Raw genomic sequence first — 18,853 nt, 5'->3', positions numbered from 1 at the left:
ACCTGACTCCCAGAAATGTGACCTTGGTAGAAGATAGTCTAATTCAATCTGACTTGTTTACTTGAACTGAGGTGAATTTAGGAACCATCAGTCATTTGGGGGAACCATGTTTGGCTATATGGTTGTTGAACATGGTCTAAAGAATCAAAGGAGGGGCTTCCCTGTTGGCGCAGTGGTTGAGAGTCTGCCTGCCGATGTAGGGGACACGGGTTCGTGCCCCGGTCCGGGAAGATCCCACATGCTGCGGAGCGGCTCCGCCCGTGAGCCGTGGCCGCTGAGCCTGCGCGTCCGGAGCCTGTGCTCTGCAACGGGAGAGGCCACAACAGTGAGAGGCCCGCGTACCACAAAAAAAAAGAATAAAAGAAGAGGAGAGGACAAAAAAGAGGGGGAGGAGCAGGGCAAGAGGAGGTGAGGGAGAGAGAGGGAGTTAAAGAGAGTAAGAGAAAGAAAGGGAGGGGAGAGAGAAAGAGATGTTCTTGGTTTATATGACTGAATAGACAGAGACATGTTTCAGGTAAGGCTTGATAAAGTGGATCAATGGTATCCCCAAGGACCTGGCTTTTTTGCATCTCTTCTCTATGACAAGATCAAGACGGTCACCGCAAGTCCTCAGAGTTGTATGCTTTCTTTCTTTCATCCAAAAGGAAAGAGATCCAGAATTCCCACTCAATTCCCCTGAGTCTTGCTGACTGGACAGACATAAGTCACATGCCCATCTTTGCATCAGTCACTGTGGCAAGTGGGGTGGGGAGTAGGATGCACTATGTTGATTGGATGAGTCTACGTCATGTGTCCCACCCCTAGAGACTGAGCTGAGGTCAGTGTCCCCAGACTCACACAGATCCCTAAGTAGAAACCTGGCACTATAGGCAAGTGGGCAAGAGGGAAGTGGGAAAGGAACCAATTAATGTTCATCACGTTCATCTTCCTGTTTGACCAGACACCTCTACATCTTTATAATTCCTCCTTTTTAATCTATATACATTGGCTTCTGCTACTTATAGCCAAAAAACGTTAACTAAGGCATCCTCTTGGAATGAGGAATGAGAGGAAAAGAATGGCCTAAGTTTCAGGGAGAGGTTGAACACAGAGGGGCTGCATCACATGGACGTTTAGCTTATACAAGAGGACAGTAACAGAGCTTGTATGGCTCTGCCCACAAATCCACTCTCTACTGGACATGCCAGGATGAAAACTCTTCCCTCAGCCTCCCAAGGTGTGAACCTCTCACCAAGCATAATATGATTCTAGTATGCATTTCATTAAGATGGCCTTACGCCAGCCGCTGCTGTAACCTGTACTCAACAAAAGGAACAGAATGGCTAGAGAAAGAACTGACAGAGCAGCACTTATTGGGTAGGTCAGTCTCCAATGTGGCGTGTTTCTGGAGGATTTTCAAAGGTAACTTTCCTTAAGGATTTTCAAGGAACATTTTTCTAAAAAACGCTTTCAAGAGAAATTTTGCTGTTTTATTAAATAGGAGTCCAACATACCCAGACAGATAACTATCACCCATGAGAAGCTAATGAAGCTGACCTGTGGGAGGGATGGGATATCACTGTGTCTATGAACATGACAGTTTGATGATGGTTTGGCTCACCTTGAGCAGTTATTAAAATGGGTCTCAGTACCTTGCCCATGGTTAGACCTTAATGAATATTGTGAAATAATATGGCTGATTTAGGCAAAATGATCATGCCTAGTGATGTAGCTTGGTGAGATAATCTGGACCCAGCATGCCTGAATGCTGTTTGGGGGCATTTCACAGTGGTTTAGTACAAAGAGAGAGGTGTCCTAACTTCTAATCCCACTTCTGCCATGAACTATTTGTGTGATCTGGGGAAACTTACATAAATTCTCTGAGTCTCAGGTTTCCCCTGTGGTGAAATGGGAAGAAAAATGCTTACTCTACTTGTTTTTCAGAGTTATTAAAAAATCAGTGGCCTGTGCTCTCTTGGGCAGCTGTTTGATGTCTTTTAGGGAAGAATGAATACTATACAGAAGGAAAAGTATTCAGACGGAAAAAATGTCGGTGCCTCCAGAGATGTTCAGTGAACAGCTTATCCTGCCTAATGCACCCTTGCATGTTGAAATAGAACCCAGTACAGAAATACAGCCCAACGGTAAGCACAGTCTCCAGAACCCCACAGCAACCCTAATGGAGATGGTATTTCTAGTTCTGTGTTGCCAACTCCCAGCTTATGATCTTTGACCCAAAAAGCTCAGGAAAGGTATAAATTATGAAAAATAGTTTCTGCTCTACAGAGCAAAGTCTAATGCTAAAGCAAACAATGAAAGAGACTTTGAGAGCCAAACACCCAGCTCTAAATTTTCCAAGCAGAAAAAGTAAATATAATGGGACCTACTGATGGTGAATTTGGATGTTATGATGTACAGTGAAATGAAGTGAGGCTTAGGTTGTTCCAGGCAGAGCTCAGTTCTGAGATTCCTGAATCTCTTCTCCTGGTGAAGTTTCACAATTTAAAAATTAAAAAGTTTTATCTTTTCTGCATCAACCTAAATCCTATCCTCAGGTAGCTTCTCTCAAGAGTCTGGCAAGGCTTGTGAAACCACTTGTCCTCTGTCCATTATTGGGGCTGCTTTCATCACTTTCCATTGCTCGGAGGGATGTAACTAAAAGCATGTATCTCTAGGGACCCAGCATATCCCCTCTTGGTATGTACCGAGCAGAAACCGTTGTGCATGTCCACCATAGAGTTACCAAGAGTGTTTATAGCAGTACTATTTGTAATAGCCCTAAAGTGGAAACAGGTAGGTATTTAAATTAACTTTTCAGCTTTATTCACTATTATTTTTGCATCTGAAAAACTATAGGAAATTAGATTCATTGTACAGAATCCAAGGAAAGTGACTGAGAATTCTGTTAAAGGCAAAGTTTTATCTGTTCCTAGAATGACTTACACAATTTTTTTGTGTGTGTGTGTGTGAAAATGGGGTGTTTTCAATAAACCCACATGTCATGGGTAAAATTATCAACAAAGTTGTTAAGAACTGACACCACTTGACCGTCTCAGAAAACAACAAGTAGGAAGGAAGAGAAATCTCCCCGAGCTAACTCAAGCAAAGATGGAGTTATGGGGACTTTCCTGGTGGCGCAGTGGTTAAGATTCTGTGCTCCCGATGCAGGGGGCCTGGGTTCGATCCCTGGTCAGGGAACTAGATCTCACATGCCTGCTGCAACTAAGAGTTTGTATGCCACAACAAAGGAGCCAGAGAGCCACAACTAAGGAGCCACCTGCCACAACTAAGACCCAGTACAACTAAATAAATAAATAAATAAATAAATAAATAAATAAATATATATATATATATATATATATATATATATATATTTAAAAAGAGATGAAGTTATGTAAGGATGCCAGGGAATCTTGAGGGTCTCAACTACAGGAAAGATAACTTGGCAGCCACTTTGTCCGCAGAGTTTCATAGTGGCTCATGGCTGTAACTTCCTGCCTATTCTGTTCCATCTCATTTCTCTTTGATGCCCAACTCTCTCCAATTGCTTGTTAAGCACGATGTTGCCAATCAACCCAAACAGTGGCTTTGGGCTGAGTATATGATGACCCTCCACTCTGGCTGATTGACTTTATTTCTCTCTCCCCAGAGATGCTTTTTTAGACATAATAAATATTAACTTACTTGGTAGACACTCAATAGAAGTAAATTCTCATGAACCACTTGGCAGACATTTCATAAATACTAATTTTCTTTTCCCCTTCAGGGAATGAACACCATTTGAGTAGAAAAGAATGCTTGTTTGATAGTGAAGCATCTTTTCCCTGCCCTCCACATATATAAGGTAGAGAAAATACTTCCAGTTGGGTAAGGCACTCTTCTGGAAAGACCTCAGAAATTCTCAGACCGATTTGGCAAATCCACAAGATTGAACCAGGTCACTACTGTTTCTTAAATCAACATACTCGGTGGCCGTAAAAATGTGTTTATCTTCATATCCCCAAAGTTGCGATTTATGATTTTATTATATAGTAAAAGAAAGAATAATAAAAACCATACAACCCTGCACCTGGGTGAGGGCTTTGGATTCCTTTTGTGTTAACTCTGCTATGAATAGAAGTCTAGGTCTTGTTTGGGCATGAGTTGAAGTGACACATAATCTAAATGCTCAACTCTCTTGTGATGAGAGGTGGGTTACTATGGAAGCATGAAATAGGATCCGGTCAATGACCTTTAGCACACGTTCCAGAGGTGACATATATGACAATTTCCACTGGCCCACAGACTAGCTCTACAGGGTAAATAGCTGTAGGATATTCTGTGTTCGTCCACACCACCCCACCCCCACTCCATCGATTCTTCACCCTTCCCTGCCCTATTCTGTGCCTGGCAATCTGGCCTTTGCTGACCGGAGCTCTTTGTAGCTGCTTCTGGTTGGGTTTTGCCAATGGAAGCCACTGGTAGTACTGCCCTTAGACCCAGGGAATAGTGGCGAGTCCCAGACCCAGGGGCCTGATACTTTATAGAGCAACACAGGTCATAGAAACAAGCCAAAAAAAAAAAAAAAATTAATAGACACATGGGCACCTCTGTTTCTTTGGAGAGAGCACTACCATCAGTGCAGACAATGCTTAAAGTGCAGGAGAATTTGATGGCAGAGACCTTAGATTAAAAAAAAACACATTAATTAACTTGCTAAATTCTTCTCCTCCTAGAAGTGCAATAGGTTTTTGAATAATGAAGTATTGTTTTCTGGTAGTGCTCAGTATGTATTTTCTTGCTTCTCTTTGGGTGTTCCAATTCATTCTCTGTATATGTAGGATGGTATTTACAACACCTTCACCTGGTGGCCAAGGAATATTTCATGTTGTGTATACACAGCCTAGATGTCACCTGAGTGAGGCATGATACTGATTCTCTACATTTGGCAACTGGATGAAAGTCAAATGTTAAAACTGCTACTAGGCTTGTGTTATAAAAATATTTTTAAAGGTTCTATTAAACTTAAAAACGTTAAATATGAATTTGACCTTTATATGGTTTTTATTTAATTTTGAAAGTAATTAATAATTCATTTAGTTTTTGAAATGTAACACATTTTGAAGGTTCTAGAACAAAACGTTTTTGAAGCAAAATATGAAAAAATAATTAAAAATTTTTACTTTTTACATTTACTTTGCAAGTTATATGAAAAATTTTTGAAATGTTAAGTACAATTGTATTTTAGCTTTAATCCTTTAATCTTTACTATCAACAAAATATAAATTATGTAACATCTAGATAATAAAACATAGTGAGTTTGCTGAAATTAAGATAGAAATTAATTTTATGGAATATATATAGGGAATACTTTATAAATTGATTATATCTTTATTTTATTACTCATCCAAACTTTCTGGCCATAACACAAGACCAGTCATATGGAATCATAATTAAATCTAATTGTCTTTAATACTTTGTTGACTTTCAGTTATACGAAAACAACAGGTTTACACGTGTTTTTCATTTTGTGGTTATAAAGGTATATTTGCTGTTTGGGGGCAAGCTGTAAACTTTTTTGTTAAGAGCCAGATAGTGAATATTTTAGGCATTGTTGGCCAGACAGTTCCTGTTGCAGCTCTTACCGAGTGCAGTGTAAAGCAGCCATAGATAACACATGAATGAGCGGACAGAGCTGTATTCCAATAACACTTACAAAAGAAGGCAGTGGGCTGGATTTGGCCTGCAGGCTGTAACGTGCTGACCCCTGAGTTAGAGGAAGCAGCCTGTGTTAGACTCTGAAGTGGAGATTTGCGTGCAGGAAGTTTACTGGCGGGGACTCGGGGGACAGCTGCAGGGGAGATAGGATTGGGCAGAAAGAGAAATTGAACTGGACGCGGTCACAGATGACACCTCACCTGGCCCGACGGGGAGCTCAGTATCAGGGCTGGCCCTTTAGTCTTGTCCCAACCCGAGGCAAAGGGGCCTGGCGTTTATACCTCCACACGCCCTGGGTGCGGAGGGTGTGGTATGATTTTGGACAGGGCAGCCCCTTTCAGCTGAGGGCAGTGCCCGGAGAGGGGCTCAGCTGTGAGCTGTCAGCACCTCATCCTCCCAGAACGAGTGCCCCCATCTTAAGGAGCCATGTGATGGTTAATTTTCTGTGTCCACTTGGCTGGGTCACGGTTTCCAGATACTTGGTCAACCACTGTTCCGGATGTTTCTGTGAAGGTGTTTTGGATGAGGCTAACATTTAAATGGCTGGACTTTGAGTAAAGCACATGACCCCCCCATAATGTAGGTGGGCCTCATCCAAGCAGTGGAAGGTCTGAATAGAACAAAAGGCTGACTCCCCCGAGCAAGGGGGTAATTCTGCCAGCAGACGGCCTTCAGGCTTGAGTCACAACCTCGCCTCTTCCCTGGGCTCCAGCCTGATGACCTGCCCTGCAGACTGTGGGCTTGCCAACCTCCATAGTCATATGAACTAATTCCCTAAAATATATTTCTCTATTATATATGCACATCTTATTGGTTCTGGAGAACCCTAGCTAATACACGACATCTCAATGGTGCACTAGGATCAATTTAATATGGATCTTTACTATGGATATTTACTATGACTATCAAAGTTGGAGGGCAGAACACAAATAGTGTGTAATCTTGCTTTGTAACTTTTAAATATTCAGGTGTATGGCATGTGGGCCCCAGGGCACTCTCCCCAGCCCAGTGGTGCGCTGGAGCAGCTCACACGGATCTGTAACCAACTGTAGGCATCTCTTCCCAATTCCATGTTCTCTGACATCAGCTTGGTAGCTTGAAATCGTCATAGTGGGTGTATTTACAGCAGGTAAATCAGCGAACACTACAAATCAGAGCTATTTTTTTTTTTCCTGGGTAGCTGGTTGTTGAACATTAACCTGTCTGTAACAGCCTGGGTTCCACGAATGTTAGGAGCAGGCTTGTCTCCACACCAGCAGTTCACCAGGGACAAGTCCCTGCTGCATGGCTTCCTCTGTCCTGAGCTCCTGTAACTCCGTTTCCTCCCCACAACACTACAGAAAATGGCAGGTCACAGCTCCCCACTGTTGCTTTGCTCTGAGTGCTTTCCTGCCCCTTGATTGTTCCCTGGTGAGGCCTCCTCATCTGAACCATCTGAGATGAATAGTTTCCTGCTGGGCCTTGGTGACACAAAAGGTGCCTGGCAAATCTGCCTCTGACTCTATGCTCACCTATGGAGAACAGTATGGAGGTTCCTTAAAAAACTAAAAATAGAACTACCATACAACCCAGCAATCCCACTACTGGACATACACCCTGAGATAACCATAATTCAAAAAGAGTCATGTACCAAAATGTTCATTGCAGCTCTATTTACAATAGCCAGGACACGGAAGCAACCTAAGTGTCCATCGACAGATGAATGGATAAAGAAGATGTGGCACATATATACAATGGAATATTACTCAGCCATAAAAAGAAATGAAATTGAGTTATTTGTAGTGAGGTGGATGGACCTAGAGTCTGTCATACAGAGTGAAGTAAGTCAGAAAGAGAAAACCAAATACCGTATGCTAACATATATATGGAATCTAAGAAAAAAAAAAAAAGGTCAGGAAGAACCTAGGGGCAAGATGGGAATAAAGACACAGACCTACTAGAAAATGGACTTGAGGATGTGGGGGGAAGGGTAAACTGTGACAAAGTGAGAGAGTGGCATGGACATATATACACTACCAAACGTAACATAGATAGCTAGTTGGAAGCAGCCGCATAGCACAGGGAGATCAGCTCGGTGCTTTGTGACCGCCTGGAGAGGTGAGATAGGGAGGGTGGGAGGGAGGGAGATGCAAGAGGGAAGAGATATGGGAACATATGTATATGTATAACTGATTCACTTTGTTATAAAGCAGAAACTAACACACCATTGTAAAGCAATTATACTCCAATAAAGATGTTAAAAAAAAAAAAGGTCAATGCCATCAATGCCAACAGCTGATAAGCTGTTCGTTTCTCATCTTCCTTCCTTTCTACCCTGTCCATTCTTCCCTCCTTGCCAAAGACACAGGGAAAAAGGGTGAAATCCCGGGATGGACTTCCAAGTCACACACCAAAGGGACGTCACACACCAAAGGGACATCACACAGCCAGGCATTTTGTCCTTCAGCCACCTTGGTTATTAAAAATGTGTGTCAGTGTTGCTGAGTGAGGTTATTTTTGTAATCCCCAAATGTATAAAGGGAAGACAAAAGCCAGCTGTCACAATTAATTGGAAACAATGTGTTTAATTTCAGAAGGCGAGAGTGATAGAAATCATGTGGAGCTGTTCATCTCTGTCTCATCTCTTTCAGTTATTTTAAAAATCAAAGCCTCTTGTGGTTTTGACCTGTAATCTTATAATCCTGCGTGTCTGACTTACACATTCAGCAATGGGCCTGGGCTTAGGGCAAGAGCGGGGGGCTGCTGTAGACCCTGCACACCATGTGGATCCTGGAAGCTGGTGGAGATGCCTCTGCAACATGCCCGATCAAGGTGTTCTTGACCTTTTTTTCTGTTGTGGCCTCCTGGCAATGTTGTGAAGCTTATGAACCCTTCCCAGAACAATGTTTTTAAATATACTAAAATCACATTAAATTATATTTAAGTACAAAAAATATTTCTCTGGAGTTGGGAATGTTTTCAGGTAGTCTCTGCTTTTCCAAGCCCCTCTGGTCACACTGCTTCCCTGAGCTGCATCAGTGACTCCAGACACAATGTAGTGCTGGTGAGATTTAATCAAAAACAACAAAGAAGAACATCATAGTCTTGTTTTTCATCTTGTTTTTCTAATGACCCATGCTTTTTTGCTTGGAAGGAAGGAAGGGAGAAGAAAGAGAGAGAGAGAGAGAGAGAGAGAGAGGGAGAGAGAGAGGGAGAGAAAGAGAGAGAGAAAGAAAGAAGAAAAGAAAAAATAAAAGAAAGAAAAGAAAAGAAAGAAAAAGAAAAGAAAAGAAAAGAAAAGAAAAGAAAGAAAGAGGGAGGGAGGAAAGAAGGAAGAAAGAAAGGAAGGGACTCCTTTCTTTCAGGTTCTTTCAGGTTGGTTTGCTCAGCCCCTCTGCCTTCTCCTGCTAGAAATAGATCCAAACTTCACCCTCATGCCCTTGGCCCCAGTGAATGAGGGGTAGGGTCCAAAAGAGTGGGATAGACAGACTCACCTGACCCAAGCTGGACCAATCACATTTTCTGTTCCAGAAAATTGCTCCTTGAGTAGAGTTGCCAAGATGTAAGACAGTTGTTTCTGAGACAACTAGCAGCGTCATCCTTGGGAGAAGTTTCTCAAGCTACTACTGACTGAGATTCCTAGAGGCACCTGGGTCCTATCATTTGAAAGTTTAGCTCTTCCTTCGAATCCACGAGCTACGCCAATAAATCTCTTCATATGCTTGTAACCCAGGAACCCTAACTGAACCAGAAATGACCTCTGGCTTTGCCCAAAGATGAAATGGAGGGAATCAGCATCCTCTGAAGATAGGAGAAGGCCAGGAGAGCTTCTCTTCAGGCGGTCAAAGAGGAAAGGCAAGGTCTCAGGACAGCCAATCACAATAAGTGAAAAGACCTTCCAGCCCTGGCAATCTGTCTTTCTAGTTCCCAAATCTTACCAGCCAAATTACGGATAACAAGGAGCTAGGGAGAGCTATTTCTGATACACTTCCAAAATATTTATTTCTACAGTGGTAGAGCCCTTGACCATTATTTAGTCCATATTACTAGCTTCTAGATCTAAAATGTAAAGCTGCTTCTTCTTCTTTTTTTTTTTTGAATTTGGCCGAGCTCTGCGTCTTCCAGGATCGTAGTTCCCTGACCCCGGCAGTGAGAGCGCCAAGTCCTAACCACCGGACCGCCAGGGGATTCCTGTAAATCTTTTTTTTTTAATCTTGTACCATCCAACAATACTAAGTTAAGATCTTAAATGAGTTCGACCAGCAGTTTCACATTTGGATTCATAAAATTACCTCCAGAGGCACTGGTTTTGACCAATGGCAAAATCATGCTCCCAATCAAGGGCAACTCCAAGAAAAGATTTACCCATTTTATGTCAAAATGGAATGAGCTGGGGTGGGGGAGGGGGGAGGAGGGATTATTTTCTGGAATGTGACAGTAATAATAAGATGAATAACAGCTAAGACTTCCTGAACAATCACTGTGTGTCAGGCAATATTCAAGGGGCTTTTCGAACATTATTTCATTTAATCCTTAAAAGCAAGGTACTGTGAGTAACATTATATTGAAGGTGAAAAATCAGGCCCGAAGAGGTTAAATCACTGGCCCTAAATCACTTGTTAGTAGTAAGTGGCAGAGCTGGGATTTGAAACCAGATTTCCTGACTCTAAATTCTCCACCCTTAACCACCACACTGGTTCCTATAAACTCATCTCGGTGGGCACCCCCATTATCTGTCATGGATCCTAAAGCTAACTGCTGGTCTGGTCAGAGTCCTATTTTTCCAAACCTTTGGATATTGTACTGCAATGAGGCAGCACTGAGAGCACATCCCAACATCCGCCCACCGCAGTGTAACGTAGCCCCTCACTCCAAGTCACATGCAAGGTTGTCCCAACAGGAAGGATATAATCTGATGTGACAGCAGTAGATAACTTACAAGTAGGCCAGTATAAGAAAAATGAATTAATATAAACAATAATAATAAATAATGGATAACTTTTAACAATCAAGTTCTCGGGGCAGGGAAGGATAAACTGGGAGATTGGGATTGACACACACTACTATATATAAAATAGATAACTAATAATGACCTTGTATACACAGGGAACTCTACTCAATACTCTGTAATGGCCTATATGGGAAAAGAATCAAAAAAAGAGTTGCTATACGTATATGGATAACAGATTCACTTTGCTGTATACCTGAAACCAACACAACATTGTAAATCAACTATACTCCAATAAAAATTAAAAATAAATTAAATAGGTGATGCCCCCCCAAAAAGCCAAAAACATTAATCAAGTTCTCAGGGGAGGGAGAGGCCTTCCTTGTAGATACATATAAAAGACCGGGATGAGGAAGGGTACTGAGTCCCAAAGGGTCGAGGTTGGGGCAATGAGGCACCTCCATCCAACAGGATGGGCGAGGTCATGCTGCAAAACAAATAACCCCCAGCTGAGCGGCTTAAAATAAGGTTTCTTTTTTACATGAACCACATGGGTTGGCTGTTTATCTGGTTCTTAGAATGACCCTGGGAAGGGTGAAGATAAGGTAGTGGGTTCTATATTGGTTCTCTCTTCTGCTTACACTTCACTAACCAAAGCAAGTCCTATGGCCACATATAACTTCAAAAGGCACGGGAAATTTCATTGCCACGTGCCCCAGAGATGGAGGGCCAGAAATAGGGTGACCAGGACCTGTGGCCTGTGGACGATAAAGACTTGGTTCTGAGGATGGTACAAAAGTACCCACTACTTATACTTCATTTCCCATCGCTCTGAAAGTGAAGAGAATATATATAAATGCTAGAAACTGCCTGAAAATTTTCTGCAGTTAAGTCGCAGGAAGGAAGCACTTCAGAAGGTATTTAGATCTTTCCACCTAGTAAAGACATTTTTTTGTGCGTGTAGTTTTTAATGGTCATACCTGATTATATCAGATAATTTTAAACATATTTTAGTAGTGATGAAACATGGCAAGTGAAGATTTTGATTTCCTGAAAAGTTTCCTTTAAAAGCCAAGAGCAGGAAAATCCCTGCTGTGCAGGAGTGTCTGGCCCTCCTAGGGAGGTGAAAAGGAACCCCTTAAAGAAAACTTAAGTGGGGATGTGGTAGCAGAGGAAAGTGCAACCCATGGTCACCTAAGTGCTATGAATTAATGAAGAAACACTAATGACTTTCTCATTTTTGTAATACTCAAAAACAATCCAAATAAATAAAAAATAAATTAAAAATATATATATATATTGGACACAAAAAATAAAATAAAAAAAACCTATCTACTCTCAAGGCTAGTTCTTGTCCAGGGCAGAGAATCTGATAAAACATCATGGTATCCAATGTTCATAGCAGCACTATTTATAGTAGCCAAGACATGGAAGCAAACTAAATGTCCACTGATAGAGGAATAGATAAAGAAGCTGTGGTACATATACACAATGGAATATTACTCAGCCATAAAAAAAGAATGAAATAATGCCATTTTCAGCAACATGGATGGACCTAGAGATGACCATACTAAGTGAAGTAAGCCAGACCGAGAAAGACAAATATCATACGATATCGCTTATAAGTGGAATCTAAAAAAATGATACAAATGAACTTATTTACAAAACAGAAATAGGCTCACAGACATAGAAAACAAACTTATGGTTACCAAAGAGTTGGGGGGGGAGGGATAAATTAGGAATTTGGGATTAACAGATACACGTTACTATATACAAAATAGATAGCCAACACGGACCTACTGTATAGCACAGGAAACTATACGCAATATCCTTTAGTAACCTATAATGGAAGAGAAGGTAAAAAAAAGAATATATATATACATATTCATATATATATATCACTTTGCTGTACACCTGAAACCAACACAACATTGTAAATCAACTATATTTTAGTAAAAATAAACAAACAAAAAAATTATGGTGAAACACTGCAGTCATTGGAATGGGATTTTCACCAGGAGAGCAGCAGTCATTACACTGTGTCTACAGCCTGGAGTTTCACATTGGATACTTCTTTGAAGCTAGTCTTGGATTCTTGTTGTATTTCACATGTACAGTCCCCACCCCTCCCCACTTCCCCAAAAAGAAAAGAGACAGAGAACTAACAGTGTTAATTAACAGTATTAATTAAGAAATACTGATGGGTTACCAAAAATTCCAACAGTACAAAACTAGTGACCCAGGTATCGCTGGTGCAGCAGACGTCCACTGGAGCAATTCCCCAATTTCTGTTTTAGAAACTGGATCTTGTTGACCATAGCTGATGGGTGAGCAGGGAACACAAACTGGGAACACAATCACGTTGTCTCTCTGGAAATTTAGAACTTACACTTTTTTTTTTTTTTTTTTTTTTGGCGGTACGCGGGCTTCTCACTGTTGCGGCTTCTCCCGTTGGCTCCGGACGCGCAGGCCCAGCGGCCATGACTCACGGGCCCAGCCGCTCCGCGGCATGTGGGATCCTCCCAGACCGGGGCACGAACCCATGTCCCCTGCATCAGCAGGCGGACTCTCAACCACTGCGCCACCAGGGGAGCCCCAGAACTTACACTTTAAAAAAAATAATTAAAAAAATTCTTTATTTGAAACAATCTCAAACTTACAGAAAATTTGCAAGACAGTACAAAGATATTTGTTGGCCCCTCAATCATGTTAGAGCAAGCTCCCAACATGATGCCTCATCACCTAAACAAAGACATTCTCTTAAATAACCAAAATTCAGCCATCAAAAGTAGGAAATTAACATTGATACATCACTACCAATTAATCCTTAGGCCATTCAAGTTCTGCTGTCGTCCCAATAATGTCCTTTATAGTAAAAGGGTCCAGTTCAGAATTATTATGACATTTCCCTTTATTAGAGATGGGACTATTTAAAGAAATTTTAAAGTGATGTATAGTAAAACAAAGCCATATACAAAGGTATCCAGGTGAAAGTAAGTCTCCCCTTTCCCCCAGAGGCAATCCCTGTTACCAGCATTTTGTGCAACTTCTTAAAGTCTAAGTTCCTTTTTTAACTCCTGGAAAAATAAGATCAGACGTAGAAGTTCCTCCTTTAAAAATGCTGAATATCTGTTTAGAAATTTATTGCTTTCCATCAAGACAAAGGTTAAAGAAAAAAAGATTCCACGCGAATACATTTCCCCAGATTTTTAACGCAAAATTACTGTTCACTTACAGAGGATAAAACTTCTTCTATTGCCAATAGATTTAATCTTTTCCTCTCTATTTATAGACATTAAGGATCCTTTGTAGTTTAGCTATTTCAAATGCTTGGAACATCTTTTAGATTATCATGTAACTCATAATAGTACAAAACATTTTTTTAAATTGTTTTGGTTGGTATATAATATTCACAAGTAAATTTACTAAGCTATTCTTAATACTGCACTCTATATAATCATGTAGACACTTAATTTATCTTTATTTTAATAGTATCACAATGAAAAATTCCAAATTCATTCCTGAATCTTGAACACAAGGCAAAACCTTCTTCTTTTAATAACATAAAAAATGGACCTGTAACTTAAAATGTGGAAACTTTGATGGGGTTGACCTCGGAGAGACAGCAGTGGGCAATAGTGTGAAGCGAGATCTTAGTTCCCTGCCCAGGAATTGAACCTGGGTAGCCTGGATGAAAACCAGGAATCCTAGCAGCCAGTCCACCAGGAGCTAGAGGCTAGAAGCAAAATTCCCCTGGCCCTTGCCCCCATTGAATAATGTATTTCTCAAGGAGGTAAAAACTGTAAAAACAGGCACAAAGTTTATTATTAGAGACACAGCACAACAAGTGGGCGAGCACACAGAGAAACTGTTTAGTTAAGACAGAAACAAGGCAGAGATGCACACCAGAGACAAAGATGTGGACGTCCTCCCTAATGGGGAGGAGCACAGCAAAGAGACGGTTAAGTCATCTATACAGGGCGGTTCTTCCGGGTTTACTCTTGACCAATTATCTGGTTTCTTTTTCCACACCTGACCTGCCCTAGGACCCTCCCCACCATGCGTGCACAACTTTTTTCCAAGATGGATTCCAGCCCAGAGGGCTATGCGGGGCCATGGCATCACCTATCCTGGGGTGGTGCCCCTCCTTTTGGAGCACAAGGGGCCTTTCTGCACATGTGCAGTGTCTCCCTTGCCCCAGGGATGGGAAATCTATGACCTCCTGATCTTTACTCCAACAGGGTTTAGCCCCTCTCTGTCCCTGTCAGGACTATTATCTTAAAGTGTCCTCAGGAGACAACAGGAGGCTGATTGTAAATGCCTAACCTGGAGCCCACCTAGCTTCTGTCTCAGGAAATGCAAACGGGAGGCTAGTTGTAAGTGTCCGGCCTGAAGCCCCCCTTTTTCCTGCCCCCAAGGAATGTAAACAGGAGGCCAGTTGTAAATGCCTAACCTGGAGCCCATCTATCTCCTGCCTCAGGGTCATCTTATCCCACTTGCCCAGGGGGCTAAGGAGAGAGGCCTGTTGGTATCTGTGAGTAAAACAAGGTGAACAGAAGAAAACAGAGGCGCGAAGGAGAGTTGCTGAGGATATTCTCTAGTTCCTGCTCTCAGTCTCTTCCTGAGAACTGATTGCTTTCCACCTTTGGATTCAGTGCTATGAGATCCCACAGGGCCCTTGGAATAAAAAATCCACCTTCACATTTTTAAGAATTTTTGCTTACATTAGTTCGAATTGTTCTCTGTTTCTTGCAACAGTCCTAAGGCGATGGATGGGAGAATTGAGGTTTAGTTGAATCCAAAGAAATCTGAAGAAACACAACAATTCCTAGGTGGTTTCTGATACTGCTGGAGCTCTCCAGAAGAACCCTAAAATTGTCCTAGAACAAATATTTATAATAGATCCAAATGGAAGAACATACGTAAATCAAATCATTGTTTTCAGAGTTTCTCTTTCATCAAATAATGAGCTGCTGTCAGATTAAACTTTTTCTATCTTTTAGAGTTGTTCCATTTCTAACTTAAAGGTCTTTCCTAACTAATTCTTGGTTTAGTTTAATGATTTTTCCAAAAAGATTTTTAAAAGTTAGTGTAATTTTTTGGCCATTTCTTACCTTATTCATCAGATGAACTTTTTGAAATATGATGGATTATATTATTTCTTACTAGTCTAAAAGAAAAGACACTTCTCATTAATTTCAGATATTAGTAAAAAGGGTTAAAAACTCAAGACTGGCTACTCAATACAAGGGCATGTGTAGTATGAAAGATAATGACTCAGTTTTTTTTTAATTCATGGAAACAGCTCATAACCCCAAAGCTGGCATTTCTCACAACTTTCCTCAACATAATATAATGTTAGTCTATTTGCTTTGGCACTGTCTACAGCATGGAGTTCTCATCTCCACATTTTGGCAATTTTGGGGTAATGCAGAATCCATACTTCAGGCTGAGCACAGACTTTCATTCACACTTTTTCATTTTCCCATGTGCCTGATTCTGGTTACTCTTGGCAACTCCTTTTTCATAAACTTTTCAAGGAAGTGATCATGTGAACCCAGAGATGCTGAATATAGAGTTTGTAACTCTAATGTCAATGGGGCTTGTGGAACAAAGGGTCCCAGTTGCCTTCTAAGGGGTTTGTCTCACTTCTCTTGACTCATGTCCATATCCAGAAATCTGGGAAACTTACATGATGGAGCACCCTATTCTGGCACTCTCAAGCTGCAAGCACCCTGACTATAATGTAATATCAAGAGTTTCCTTAAGAATATGGAGAAATGATCTGCAAAATAGGGCAAAATAGTCCATAAAGACTATAAGCCAACACCATTGTATTCGTCTTTGTGTTAGGATATAGGTAGAACAGCAAGTAACAGAGACCTGAGAAAATAATGGCTTAAACAGGGTAGTATTTTATTTTTCTTTCACATAGATGTCTCAAAAAAGACAGTCTATGGATTATATGGTGGCTGTACTCTACAAAGTCCTCAGGGATTCTGGCTCCTTCCAGCTTACCATCCTTTATGTACCAGTATACATAATGGATTTATTATTATTACTACATAATTTTCATTCATTATTATGACTACATTATTTCTACATAATGAACTTAACATTATTTCTACATAATGGACTTCTGTCCTCAGGGTCCAAGATGGCTGCTGGAACTTAAGCCATTACATCTGCGTTTCAGGCAGTCGGGTGAAAGAAGGGAAGAAGGTAAGAGGCAAAATTTGCTAGTCTGATGACTTCAAATGAAGGTCCCTAGAAGCTGTAATTTGCTTCCACACCAGGCTGCAAGGGAGGATGGGTAGAACTGTCTTATTCTGGAAAGCCCTATGTTCAACTAAAGGATTCTATTACTATGGAAGATGGAAAGAACAGATATTGGGAAACAACCACTGGTTTCATCCATAGTCACTTAAAGGAGCATGTATAACCTTTCTCCTGATCTGACCTTCTTAATGATCCTATCTACTATGGTCCAACTGCTGGTGGAGAGTTTTCTCTGCTGATTTGGGCTGTTACTTATACTCTTATGATTGCAAAGACTACAGACTCATTTAGGTGATCTCAAAGAATGGAGCACTTACTGTAATTGTAATATACATATTTTTTAATGTGTGGGGGAGATTTTCATTAAGTGGCCTGTGCAGCAGGTCTCATCTTCCAAAGATGGCTGCAACAATATTTCTGGACATGCAGCCTTTTCCGGGATTTTGCCATTCTCCTCCATTAAGAGGTGGAGTTTATATCCCCTCACCTGGGAAAACCTTTTCGACTGCCTTAACTAATTAAGTATGGATGGGAGGAGTGACACTATGTGACATCTGAGTCTAGATCATAGAACGTGATAGAATCTCCATCTCACTCTCCTTGGAACCCAGCTACCTGGGCAACAGCTGGCACTGACTTGCAGGTCACATGAAGGAGGCATTTTAGAAGCATATCCTCTAGTTCTCAGCTAATGCCATGTGGAGGATATATGAGCCTTCCCCACTGAGCCCTATGCAAAGTGAATAGTTTTGAAAAACTAAATGATTGTGCTTTTTTCAAGCTGCAAAGTTTGGGGGTAGTTTGTTATAAAGTAATAGGTAACCAGAATGGTCAGGACTCAAGGGAACCTGCATGCTCTGGAAGAGTGAGACAGCTGGGCCTCATGAGCATGGGAATATAGATTTAGGAATAGGAGGATTGGGAATTCCCTGGGGGTCCAGTGGTTAAGAGGACTCCGTGCTTTTGTTTTCACTACTGGGCGCGGGTTCAATCCCTGGTCGGGGAACTAAGGTCCCACAAGCCGTGTGGTGCGGCCAAAAAAAAAAAAAAAAGGAGTAGAAAGATCATTCAGGACCCAATATGGTTCAGGTGAGTAGATTCCCTTTGCACTATATCTTTGGGTGTCAGCATCCAATCAGGAGACAGAAACAATTTGAACAGAGACTTCCCTGGTGGCCCAGTGGTTAATCCGCCTTCCAATGCAGGGGACTAGGGCTCAATTCCTAGTCGGGGAACTAAGATCCCACACGCCACGGGGCAACTAAGCCCTCACGCCACAACTAGAGAGCCCACATGCTGCTCTGCAGCCCGAGTGACACAAGTAGAGAGAAGCGTTCAAACTGCAACAAAGAGCCTGCATGCCACAATGAAAGGCCCCGCAGGCCGCAACTAAGACCCGATGTAGCCAAATAAATATTTTTAAAAAAGAGAGAAACAATTTGAACAAAGAAAGTTTAAATAATTAATCATTGAAACAGGACATTAGAGTAAAAGGATTGACAAATAAGTGGGTAACTAAGGGAAAAAGAGAACTCTAGGAATCACAAATGTAGGTTACAGCCACTATTCTTATGGCTGAGGCACAGCACTCAAATAAGGAGCAAATGTGGAAGAGCCCCTTCCTCCCTTGGGATTGAGGTCTACACCTCGCGTGAGAGAGAGCAGCTGTGGCCAACTGGATGGCGAGGTGCCACACTAATGCGACATGCTAGGAATCTGGCAGCTGGAGAGCTGGGGGAAGACTTCCACAGGAATTGGAAATGGAAAAGTGATAGAGAACAATGAACGAAATCAAAAGCTTGTTGTTCAATAGATCAAAAGCTCAATGATACTGATAAACCTCTGTCCAAATTAGCCAAAAATAAATAGCAAAGGCACACATCACCAATATTAGGAATGAAAAAGGGGATATCACCACAGACTCTTCAGACAATAAAAAAAAGAGCATCTTTCATCAGCATCTTGTAATTT

Source organism: Pseudorca crassidens, chromosome 15 (genome assembly GCF_039906515.1).
Source record: "Pseudorca crassidens isolate mPseCra1 chromosome 15, mPseCra1.hap1, whole genome shotgun sequence".
NCBI classification, from domain to species: Eukaryota; Metazoa; Chordata; class Mammalia; order Artiodactyla; family Delphinidae; genus Pseudorca; species Pseudorca crassidens.
This window is presented reverse-complemented; position numbering follows the sequence as displayed.